The sequence below is a fragment of the Delphinus delphis genome, chromosome 9 (genome assembly GCF_949987515.2).
Source record: "Delphinus delphis chromosome 9, mDelDel1.2, whole genome shotgun sequence".
Classification (NCBI taxonomy): domain Eukaryota; kingdom Metazoa; phylum Chordata; class Mammalia; order Artiodactyla; family Delphinidae; genus Delphinus; species Delphinus delphis.
In genome coordinates, this window is record NC_082691.1 from 5,062,615 (window position 1) to 5,076,029 (window position 13,415).

General features: G+C 43.0%; 1 pseudogene; it reads right to left on the bottom strand.

Moving 5' to 3' along the window:
* Positions 1-931: 931 nt before the first annotated feature.
* On the bottom strand, positions 932-1,861 carry LOC132430497 (nuclear transcription factor Y subunit alpha pseudogene; annotated as a pseudogene).
* Between the last annotated feature and the right edge of the window lie 11,554 nt (positions 1,862-13,415).

The following is a 13,415-nucleotide window of genomic DNA, read 5'->3' on the forward strand; positions in this document are numbered from 1 at the left end:
CTAGGAGGCAACATGGAATATGTCCAGGATAGCTTGATTGAACAGTGCTTTCCAGAAATTGTCAAGGACCAAATCTCAACTACACACGTCCCAGCACTTCAGCACAGAAGTTCTATAATTTTGTTCTCTACTTAAGAAAGGCAGTGTCAAGGTCCAGTACACTCTAAGTTGTCTTAAAAGTAACCACAGCAAGAACTACAGTCCATATGACCTGTCAACAGACAAGCAGACCACAATTTGTCAAAGCTAAGAGATTCAGCAATTTATATTTTTAGTGCTTGAGTCCTTTATCAGTCTATCCCCAGAGTTAGCTTTTCCTTGGCTGGAGTCCAAAAATACCAACCTATCATCTGGGTAGAAGAGATTCTTATTATTACCACAGATTAGATGAATGTATCTCAGAGAATTTATTGTTTCCGTATCATGAGATGGAACTTCCTTGCCTAGAAACCATCTCTGAATACAAAGTGCCCATTCGTCAGCCTGAGATCCCCCATCAGAGGGACGGGTGCTGTTTGGAACCCATGGAAAGGAGTGGGCTGCAGCTTCCCTGACTGCAGTTTAGGTTGAGAAAGTCGTTCTCCTCTGCTGAGATGGCTGGCTGGCATCACCAGTCAACATTAAGTGCTAGGTGTGGTGCTGCTGGGCTGGCATTGGTCCCCTGCATCATCCCTATCCATGAAATGTCAATATCACCATCAGTCTGAAATAAGTCCTGACTGATAAGGGTGAGACAAAGGCTTGCAACTTCAATTTGCCAGACATCCTTGCAATTATAATATTGAGCTACTTATTAAAAGCTAAGTGTCCTGTAGAAAAGGGCAGGATGTAATCGCCAGTGTCCCATTGGAAGAGTTGATCAGTTTCCTTGGAACCGTGGGAAGTAGTGTGAGGAACATGACCTTGATCAGCTCCATCACATGGCCTGGGGTTAGGACACTCGGATTATCTGTGTCATAGCCTCTTCATCTGCTTGATTTGGATCTTGAATATGGGGACTATCTTTTTCCTTTAGAGAGAAAAATCATCCACCTTCACCACGCTTCCGTGCCATGGCGTGACGGTGCCGAGACTCATGCAGGTATTTCCTTCTTTCCCTTGGAATTTTCCCTTCTGCCTCTAATTTAGCCCTGGCTTGCCCCCTCTTAAGTATGTGGTGGTACTGTTTGGCATTCACATAGAGAGGCTCTTCTTCAAGCATCTCTGCCCCAGGGAGAGGGATGCTCTGGATAGCAGGCACAGAGCCAGCACCAGGTACCATCATGACCATCACTCCTGAATTGACCACATTGCCTGCCACTGGTAGTGTCAGAGTGACAGTCGCTTGCCCACCGCTGGTTGTGTTGGTATTGGCTCCGGCCTGAACAATCTATGTTCCTGCCAAACTGGCTACAGGGATGGTGATTGTGCCTTGCTGGAGCATGGCACCATGTGCATTAACTGGCTGACGGACGATGGTCTGCCCTTTGGCAGTGTGTGCCATTTGCTGCCCCTGGACAGCAATCTGCTGCTGCGTCTGCGTCTGGCCAGCGGTGACAGCTGTCTGGGGCTGCTGGATGATGATCTGCTGGGTCTGGCCCTGCTGGCCCTGCACCTGCATAGACTGCTCACCCTGGATCTGGATCCGTCCGGGTGGGACCAACTGTATCTGCTGCAAACCCTGTGTCCCAGATACAGGTACTTGCATGATGGTTTGACCTTGTCCACCAGGAACAGCCTGGACCATGATGGGTTGGCCAGTTGATGTGATTAACTGGCCTCCACTGACCTGTACCATTAATGGCTGTCCCTGGACCTGCTGCTGAACCTGTCCAGCCTGTACAACAATCTGCTCTGTTGAGCTGTCGCTGTTTGCTGTATACTGGTCGCTCCAAGTTAGAGTCTTGACCACAGTGAGTTTCACTCTGGAGATCCTAGAAGATTTCAAGACGCACTCCTTGGAAACATGGGGGAGGTACAGCTGTATATAAGCAAAATATAGATAAATCTTTCCCCAGACTTCTCTCCAGGGCTTCATGAATTCTGAATGCAGGGGACTTCACGTCAGGCAAACCCAACACCCCCCCGTCTGGGTCCTGAGAAGCTGTCCCTAAGGGTCCGGGGAATGGGGATGCATCGCATTCCCAACTGGCTCTGGCACCCTTCGAGGGTCTGGACCCCAAGACGCCTGCTCCCCAGGGTGCCTTCCCCGCATGGGGTGGCCCCCTGCAGGCCTTGGCTAGGAGTGCCCCAGGGTGCTCACAGGCTCCAACCGGGGCTGTCAGCTGCATGGCTCGGCTTGGCTCAGCTCAACTCCAAGATAGATAATCTTGAAAGAAATGTAAAAATTACCTTACAGCAAATTCCAACATAAAGAGAAATGAAAGTGACATAGCAGGTAAATATTTTGAAATTAATTCTGTCTTATTTATGAATAAGTCAAAACTAGTAATTGGATGAGACTGATACATTTGTCAAGGGCCTTTCTGTGTTCTATACCAATTTTCTATTTCCTTAACAATGAATTAGGGAATGGACCAGGCTCTGTGCTATCTGCAAAAGAAAGAGAAATGAAAGTGATGCAGTCCCTGGATATTTTTCTGTTTTGGAAGATAAACCAGGAGACTCTAGGTAAGAGGGCCAGGCTATGGTGGAGAATGCATAACGTGTGACAGAAGCCCTCATTTAGTCTAGATTATTTCGCTTAGGGGAGGGGTTGGTTGTTCAGAAAAGAAAGACTATGAGTTGAAATTTGAAAAACAATTTTAGAAGGTAAACACATACTGAACTATTGTTATGGCTAAAAAGCTTTCCGATAACAGGGAAAAGAATGTGCAAATATAAGAAATGTGTTTCAAAAATAATAGAAAGTGTGCTGTTCTTGGTAAAGTTTAACTGAATATGATTGGTATTAAGTGCTTGTAAAAAAAAAAAAAAACAATGAAGGGACTTCCCTGGTGGCAAAATGGTTAAGAATCCTCCTGTGCAGGGGACACGGGTTCGAGCCCTGGTCAGGGAAGATCCCACACGTCGTGAAGCAACTAAGCCCGTGCACCGCAACTATGGAGTCTGCATTCTAGAGCCCGTGCTTTGCAACAAGAGGAGCCACCACAATGAGAAGCCCGTGCACCGCAAACAAGAGTAGCCCCCGCTTGCCACAACTAGAGAAAAGCCCACGTGCAGCAAAGAAGACCCAACGCAGCCAAAAATAAAATAAATATAATAAATCAATTTATAAAAGAAAAAAAAAACAATGAAAATGGAGCCAGAAAGATAAGCAGGAACGGGCTAAATCACATAGACTCTTATAGATCAACTAATTATTTAATTTTATCCTTAAGTCAATAATGGAGAGTAATTGAATGATTTAGAAAATGGAAGTAGTATGGTGTTATTTATCTCTAGAAAGATCACTTTGGGAAAGAGGAGAGGGGATTAGAGGTTTAGAGAAGACATTTTCAGTGTCTACACAAGATACACCAATGCTCAGAATTAAACAGGTATGAGAGTATAAAAACGTGGACCAACTTCAGAGTTCTTTCAACTTGAATCAAAAAAACTTTATGATTAGATCAAGTAAGGGATGAGGTCAAAGAAAATTAAGCCCCACGTTCCAACAGTGTGTCTGACTCGCTCACTTTATTTTTATTTTATTTTTTTTGCAGTACACGGGCCTCTCACTGCTGTGGCGTCTCCCGTTGCGGAGCACAGGCTCTGGACGCGCAGGCTCAGTGGCCATGGCTCACGGGCGCAGCCGCTCCGCGGCATGTGGAATCTTCCCAGACCGGGGCACGAACCCGTGTCCCGTGCATCGGCAGGCGGACTCCCAACCACTGCGCCACCAGGGAAGCCCTCGCTCACTTTTATAGCTTCATAATTTCAGACAGTTTTTGACTCATTTAGGCACTTAGTATGTGTTAATTAAATTAAAGAATAAGGAAATAAATGGTTTGTGTAATTTTGATATTTACTGAAGGCATATGGGGGAGAAAAGATGCCGCGTGGACATGTGAGGTGAAGAGTATGAGTCATCCGGAAGAAACTGTTCAAGAGGCAGGTTAGAAATAATGACCCGGAGGATTCCAATTTCACAGTGCAGTGATCTGCATTAGACACACCCTACATCAGATAAATACAATAAAGTCTGAACAAATATTTTAAAAACCCAACTATTTGTAAGTACTTGAAAGTGAACCAAGAAGAATACTGGGATGATTTGACCATTGAAAGAAGGAAATGACATGTTCCCCTGAAGAGACTTTTCAGTGAGGACAGAGTTGAGAAACTAGAGGTCAAGCAGAAAGTGATGGTCATTACAGCGTGCAATGCAAAAGGAAGGAGATTAGGACTATCAGAGGAGCTGAAAATTGAAGGCTGGCATCCCAGAAAGGAGATAATGAAAGAAGGAGTGTCTACAAATCTACTTATAAACTCTTAAAGCATCGGCTAACCACCAACCTTGGAGGGGATCTCCAAGGACATAGCTAGAGCTGAAAGGTTGAAATATTGAAGCAAATATGGCAGCGCTGCCCATCATGAGGGAGACAGAGTTTGGAGTTTGGGTTCTAACAAATTAGAAGAGCTTAGTAAAGACTGAAGGTTCACCACTAATACAGGCCTATTCTGACCAAAGTATGATTTATTGCAAAGTATGAATCTTGCAAACAAACTGTTGAGCAAAGGGAGCCTGAGAGAAAAGATGACATACTGTATGGTTTCAATTATATGAAGTATAAAATCGGACAAAGGTCATATGTGTTAGAACCCTTGTGGGAGATGGCAGTCACTGGCTGAACGAGACATGAGGGGACTTCTGGGGTGCTGGCCCTGCTCTGTTTTGCCATTGAGCGCTGGCTACCCAGGTATGTTCAGTTTCTGGATATCATCTGGCTCCACACGAATGGAATGAACACTCTTCTTGTGTGCACGTTAGATTTCAAATTATTTGAGAAAGAGAAACCTAAGAAGCACAGACTGAGAGCTGAGTAGCCGAGGAGCTAACAGGAACCATTTATTGTGGACAGGTGGCCAAATGGATGTACGTGTTAACCATGAATCTTTGCATATAATTATGTTGTTGATCTACATGATCAATGTTAAAGACATTTAAATTGTATAAACCTATGAGCAATTCTAGAAATAATTTCTCTACAAGCCTGGGGGAGAATCACAGCAAGTAAATCCTTGAGGAAGAGCAGGAGGAAGTAGACGTTTTGCTGTACTAGTTGCTCTGCCTTTGCTGCCTGGTTTACTCATCAGAAGGTGGTGTCACCCTGTCCATTATGTAGATGAGGAAATGGGGCTTAAAGAGATGAAGCATTTTGGCAAGCATCCTGGAGGCTGATGAGTGGTGAGACCAGCATGTGTTCTTGGCTGTGATGTCAAATCCTGTTCTTGATTCATCTTCCCAACGCAAAATATATTTCTTGGTTATTTTGTTTTCTTTTTTTTTTTTTTTAACACTTAGGAATAAAAACTAAATGGGTATGTTTCTCTGTGAGGACATTTAAAGTGTGGAATATTGAAGTAAACTTACATTCTTAAAGATAGGGCATTTTATAGCCATTCCTTTTAATTTTTAATGAATTTGAGATCTGTAATATTCTAATAATTCAGAGGGTACTTTGCATATACTTATTGTTCACATATTTTCATACAGAAAATAGTTTCTTGATGGAATTATCTGGATGGAATATTCTCTTTTCATATGATTATATTCCATCTAAATAATAATATCTACCCTAATATAAAGTACCTTAACTGCCAAACCTTACCATTCTTTCTATTTTATGTCAGTAGTTCTCGACTTCAGCTGCACAGCCAAATAACCTGAGGGTTTTTAAAAATACTGTTTCTTGGCGGGCGGAGACTGCGGGAGGCGGAGGGGGGAGCTTCGAAGCCGCGGAGGAGTGCACAGCAACGGGTGCGGAGGGCAAAGCGGGGAGATTCCCGCACAGAGGATCGGTGCCGACCGGCACTCACCAGCCCGAGAGGCTTGTCTGCTCACCCGCCGGGACGGGCGGGGCTGCGAGCTGAGGCTCTGAGGCTAGGGTTTCGGTTTCGGACGGAGCGCAGGGAGAGGACTGGGGTTGGCGGCTTGAACATAGCCTGAAGGGGTTAGTGCACCACAGCTAGCCGGGAGGGAGTCCGGGGAAAAGCCGGCACCTGCCGAAGAGGCAAGAGACTTTTTCTTCCCGCTTTGTTTCCTGGTGTGTGAGGAGAGGGGTTTAAGAACGCTGCTTAAAGGAACTCCAGAGACGGGCGCGAGCCGCGGCTAAAAGCGCGAACCCCAGTGACGGGCGCGAGCCGCGGCTGAAAGCGCGGACCCCAGAGACGGGCGCGAGCCGCGGCTGAAAGCGCGGACTCCAGAGACGGGCGCGAGCCGCGGCTGAAAGCGCGGACCCCAGAGACGGGCGCGAGCCGCGGCTGAGGGCGCGGACCCCAGAGACGGGCGCGAGCCGCGGCTGAGGGCGCGGATCCCAGAGACGGGCGCGAGCCGCGGCTGAGGGCGCGGACCCCAGAGACGGGCGCGAGCCGCGGCTGAGGGCGCGGACTCCAGAGACGGGCGCAAGCCGCGGCTGGAGGCGCGGACCCCAAGGCGGGCGGGAGACGTTGGGGCTGCTGCTGCCGCCACCAAGGGGCCTGTGCGCGAGCGCAGGTCGCTCTCCACTCCCCTCTTCCGCGGAGCCTGTGCAGCCAGCCACTGCCGGGTTCCCGGGATCCGGAGACGACTTCCCCGGGAGAGCGCACGGCGGGCCTCGGGCTGGTGCAGAGTCACGCCGGACTTTGCCGCCGCAGGCCCGCCCCGCATTCCGTGCCCCTCCCTCCCCGCCGCCGGCCTCCGTACGCCAGAACCCCCGAATCAGCGGCTCCTTTAACCCCGTCCTGTCTGAGCAAAAAACAGACGCCCTCCAGCGACCTACACGCAGAGGCAGGGCCAAATCCAAAGCTGAGCCCCTGGGAGCTGTGAGAACAAAGAAGAGAAAGGGAAATCTCTCCCAGCAGCCTCAGAAGCAGCGGATTAAAGCTCCACAATCAACTTGATGTACCCTGCATCTGTGGAATACATGAATAGACAGCCAATCATCCCAAATTAAGGAGGTGGACTTTGGGAGCAAGATCTATGATTTTTCTCCCTATTCCTCTTTTTGTGAATGTGTATGTGTATGCTTCTGTGTGAGATCTTGTCTATATAGTCTTGCTTCCACCATTTGTCCTAGGTTCTATCCGTCCATGGTTTTTTCTTAAAATTTTTTTTTCTTAATAATCAATTTTAATTTTAAGAACGTTATTATATTTTACCTTCGTCCTTTCTTTCTTTCTTTCTTTCCTTCCTTCCTTCCCTCCTTTAGACAACGAATCATCCCAAATTGAGGAGGTGGTCTCTGACAGCAAGATTTATGATTTTTCCCCCTTTACCTCTTTTTGTGAGGGTGTATGTGTACGCTTCTGTGTAAGACTTTGTCTGTATAGCTTTGCTTCCAACATTTGTCCTAAGGTTCTATCCGTCCCTTTTTTTTTTTTTTTTTCTAATTAAGAATTTTTTAATTCAATAACTTTATTATACTCTATTTTATTTTTACTGTATCTTCTTTCTGTTTTCCCTTCTTTCCCTCCTTCCTTCCTTCCTCCCTCCCTCCTTTCGTTCCTTCTTGCCTTCTTTCCTTCCTTGCTTCTTTCTTTCTTCCTTCCTTCCTTTCTTCCTTCCCTCCTTCCTTCCCTCCTTTAGACAACGAATTATCCCAAATTGAGGAGGTGGTCTCTGACAGCAAGATTTATGATTTTTCCCCCTTTACCTCTTTTTGTGAGGGTGTATGTGTACGCTTCTGTGTAAGACTTTGTCTGTACAGCTTTGCTTCCAACATTTGTCCTAAGGTTCTATCCGTCCTTTTTTTTTTTTTTTTTCTAATTAAGAATTTTTTAATTCAATAACTTTATTATACTCTATTTTATTTTTACTGTATCTTCTTTCTGTTTTCCCTTCTTTCCCTCCTTCCTTCCTTCCTCCCTCCCTCCTTTCGTTCCTTCTTGCCTTCTTTCCTTCCTTGCTTCTTTCTTTCTTCCTTCCTTCCTTCCTTCCTTCCCTCCTTCCTTCCCTCCTTTAGACAACGAATTATCCCAAATTGAGGAGGTGGTCTCTGACAGCAAGATTTATGATTTTTCCCCCTTTACCTCTTTGTGTGAGGGTGTATGTGTACGCTTCTGTGTAAGACTTTGTCTGTACAGCTTTGCTTCCAACATTTGTCCTAAGGTTCTATCCGTCCTTTTTTTTTTTTTTTTCTAATTAAGAATTTTTTAATTCAATAACTTTATTATACTTTATTTTATTTTTACTGTATCTTCTTTCTTTTTGTTTTTACTTCTTTCCCTCCTTCCTTCCTCCCTCCCTCCCTCCCTCCTTTCGTTCCTTCTTGCCTTCTTTCCTTCTTTGCTTCTTTCTTTCTTTCTTCCTTCCTTCCTTCCCTCCTTCCTTCCCTCCTTTCCTTCTTTCTTTCCTCATACGTCTACTAATTCCCTCTACTTTTTCTCCCTTTTATTCTGAGCCGTGTGGATGAAAGGCTCTTGGTGCTCCAGCCAGGAGGCAGGGCTCTCCCTCTGAGGTAGGAGAGCCAACTTCAAGACACTGGTTCACAAGAGACCTCCCAGCTCCAGATAATATCAAACGGCGAAAATCTCCCAGAGACCTCCATCTTAACACCAGCACCCAGCTTCACTCAACGACCAGCAAGCCACAGTGCTGGACAACCTGTGCCAAACAACTAGCAAAACAGGAACACAACCCCACCCATTAGCAGAGAGGCTGCCTAAAATCATAATAAGGCCACAGACACCCCAAAACACACCACCAGACGTGAACCTGCCCACTAGAGAGACAAGATCCAGCCTCTTCCACCACAACACAGGCACTAGTCCCCTCCACCAGGAAGCCTACACAACCCACTGAACCAACCTTAGCCACTGGAGACAGACATCAAAAACAGGAGGAACTACGAACCTGCAGCCTGCAAAAAGGAGACCCCAAACACAGTAAGATAAGCAAAATGAGAAAACAGAAAAACACACAGCAGATAAAGGAGCAAGATAAAAATGCACCAGACCTAACAAATGAAGAGGAAATAGGCAGTCTACCTGAAAAAGAATTCAGAATAATGATAGTAAGGTTGATCCGAAATCTTGGAGATAGAATGGACAATAGAATGGACAAAATGCAAGAATCAGTTAACAAGGACCTAGAAGAACTAAAGATGAAACAAGCAATGATGAACAACACAATAAATGAAATTAAAAATACTCTAGATGGGATCAATAGCAGAATAACTGAGGCAGAAGAACGGATAAGTGACCTGGAAGATAAAATAGTGGAAATAACTACTGCAGAGCAGAATAAAGAAAAAAGAATGAAAAGAACTGAGGACAGTCTCAGAGACCTCTGGGACAACATTAAACGCACCAACATTCGAATTATAGGGGTTCCAGAAGAAGAAGAGAAAAAGAAAGGGACTGAGAAAATATTTGAAGAGATTATAGTTGAAAACTTCCCTAATATGGGAAAGGAAATAGTTAATCAAGTCCAGGAAGCACAGAGAGTCCCATACAGGATAAATACAAGGAGAAATACGCCAAGACACATATTAATCAAACTGTCAAAAATTAAATACAAAGAAAGCATATTAAAAGCAGCAAGGGAAAAACAACAAATAACACATAAGGGAATCCCCATAAGGTTAACAGCTGATCTTTCAGCAGAAACCCTACAAGCCAGAAGGGAGTGGCAGGACATACTGAAAGTGATGAAGGAGAAAAACCTGCAACCAAGACTACTCTACCCAGCAAGGATCTCATTCAGATTTGATGGAGAAATAAAAACCTTTACAGACAAGCAAAAGCTGAGAGAGTTCAGCACCACCAAACCAGCTTTACAACAAATGCTAAAGGATCTTCTCTAGGCAAGAAACACAAGAGAAGGAAAAGACCTATAATAACGAACCCAAAACAATATAGAAAATGGGAATAGGAACATACATATCGATAATTACCTTAAATGTAAATGGACTAAATGCTCCCACCAAAAGACACAGATTAGCTGAATGGATACAAAAACAAGACCCTTACATATGCTGTCTACAAGAGACCCACTTCAGACCTAGAGACACATACAGACTAAAAGTAAGGGGATGGAAAAAGATATTCCATGCAAATGGAAACCAAAAGAAAGCTGGAGTAGCAATTCTCATATCAGACAAAATAGACTTTAAAATAAGGACTATTAAAAGAGACAAAGAAGGACACTACATAATGATCAAGGGATCAATCCAAGAAGAAGATATAACAATTGTAAATATTTATGCACCCAACATAGGAGCACCTCAATACATAAGGCAAATACTAACAGCCATAAAAGGGGAAATTGACAGTAACACATTCATAGTAGGGGACTTAAACACCCCGCTTTCACCCATGGACAGATCATCCAAAATGAAAATAAATAAGGAAACACAAGCTTTAAATGATACATTAAACAAGATGGACTTAATTGATATTTATAGGACACTCCATCCAAAAACAAAAGAATACACATTTTTCTCAAGTGCTCACGGAACATTCTCCAGGATAGATCATATCTTGGGTCACAAATCAAGCCTTGGCAAATTTAAGAAAATTGAAATTGTATCAAGTATCTTTTCTGACCACAACGCCATGAGACTAGATATCAATTACAGGAAAAGATCTGTAAAAAATACAAACACATGGAGGCTAAACAATACACTACTTAATAATGAAGTGATCACTGAAGAAATCAAAGAGGAAATCAAAAAATACCTAGAAACAAATGACAATGGAGACACAACGACCCAAAACCTGTGGGATGCAGCAAAAGCAGTTCTAAGGGGGAAGTTTATAGCAATACAAGCCCACCTTAAGAAGCAGGAGACATCTAGAATAAACAACCTAACCTTGCACCTCAAGCAATTAGAGAAAGAAGAACAAAAAAACCCCAAAGCTAGCAGAAGGAAAGAAATCATAAAAATCAGATCAGAAATAAATGAAAAAGAAATGAAGGAAACAATAGCAAAGATCAATGAAACTAAAAGCTGGTTCTTTGAGAAGATAAACAAAATAGATAAACCACTAGCCAGACTTATCAAGAAAAAAAGGGAGAAGACTCAAATCAATAGAATTAGAAATGAAAAAGGAGAAGTAACAACTGACACTGCAGAAATAAAAGAGATCATGAGAGATTACTACAAGCAACTCTATGCCAATAAAATGGACAATCTGGAAGAAATGGACAAATTCTTAGAAATGCACAACCTGCCAAGACTGAATCAGGAAGAAATAGAAAATATGAACAGACCAATCACAAGTACTGAAATTGAAACTGTGATTAAAAATCTTCCAACAAAGAAAAGCCCAGGACCAGATGGCTTCACAGGCGAATTCTATCAAACATTTAGAGAAGAGCTAACACCTATCCTTCTCAAACTCTTCCAAAATATAGCAGAGGGAGGAACACTCCCAAACTCATTCTACGAGGCCACCATCACCTTGATACCAAAACCAGGCAAGGATGTCACAAAGAAAGAAAACTACAGACCAATATCACTGATGAACATAGATGCAAAAATCCTCAACAAAATACTAGCAAACAGAATCCAACAGCACATTAAAAGGATCATACACCATGATCAGGTGGGGTTTATCCCAGGAATGCAAGGATTCTTCAATATACGCAAATCTATCAATGTGATAAACCATATTAACAAACTGAAGGAGAAAAACCATATGATCATCTCAATAGATGCAGAGAAAGCTTTTGACAAAATTCAACACCCATTTATGATAAAAACCCTGCAGAAAGTAGGCATAGAGGGAACTTTCCTCAACATAATAAAGGCCATATACGACAAGCCCACAGCAAACATCATCCTCAATGGTGAAAAACTGAAAGCATTTCCACTAAGATCAGGAACAAGACAAGGGTGCCCACTCTCACCACTCTTATTCAACATAGTTTTGGAAGTTTTAGCCACAGCAATCAGAGAAGAGAAGGAAATAAAAGGAATACAAATCGGAAAAGAAGAAGTAAAGCTGTCACTGTTTGCAGATGACATGATCCTATACATAGAGAAGCCTAAAGATGCTACCAGAAAACTACTAGAGCTAATCAATGAATTTGGTAAAGTAGCAGGATACAAAATTAATGCACAGAAATCTCTGGCATTCCTATATACTAATGATGAAAAATCTGAAAGTGAAATCAAGAAAACACTCCCATTTACCATTGCAACAAAAAGAATAAAATATCTAGGAATAAACCTACCTAAGGAGACAAAAGACCTGTATGCAGAAAACTATAAGACACTGATGAAAGAAATTAAAGATGATACAAATAGATGGAGACATATACCATGTTCTTGGATTGGAAGAATCAACATTGTGAAAATGACTCTACTACCCAAAGCAATCTATAGATTCAATGCAATCCCTATCAAACTACCACTGGCATTTTTCACAGAACTAGAACAAAAAATTTTGCAATTTGTATGGAAACACAAAAGACCCCGAATAACCAAAGCAATCTTGAGAACAAAAAAAGGAACTGGAGGAATCAGGCTCCCTGACTTCAGACTATACTACAAAGCTACAGTTATCAAGACAGTATGGTACTGGCACAAAAACAGAAAGATAGATCAATGGAACAGGATAGAAAGCCCAGAGATAAACCCATGCACATATGGACACCTTATCTTTGATAAAGGTGGCAGGAATGTACAGTGGAAAAAGGAGAGCCTCTTCAATAAATGGTGCTGGGAAAACTGGACAGGTACATGTAAAAGAATGAAATTAGAACACTCCCTAACACCATACACAAAAATAAGCTCAAAATGGATTAAAGACCTAAATATAAGGCCAGAAACTATCAAACTATTAGAGGAAAACATAGGCAGAACACTCTATGACATAAATCACAGCAAGATTCTTTCTGACCCACCCCCTAGAGTAATGGAAATAAAAACAAAAATAAACAAATGGGACCTAATGAAACTTCAAAGCTTTTGCACAGCAAAGGAAACCATAAACAAGACCAAAAGACAACCCTCAGAATGGGAGAAAATATTTGCAAATGAAGCAACTGACAAAGGATTAATCTCCAAAATTTACAAGCAGCTCATGCAGCTCAACAACAAAAAAACAAACAACCCAATCCAAAAATGGGCAGAAGACCTAAATAGACATTTCTCCAAAGAAGATATACAGACTGCCAACAAACACATGAAAGAATGCTCAACATCATTAATCATTAGAGAAATGCAAATCAAAACTACAATGAGATATCATCTCACACCAGTCAGAATGGCCATCATCAATAAATCTAGAAACAATAAATGCTGGAGAGGGTGTGGAGAAAAGGGAACCCTCTTGCACTGCTGGTG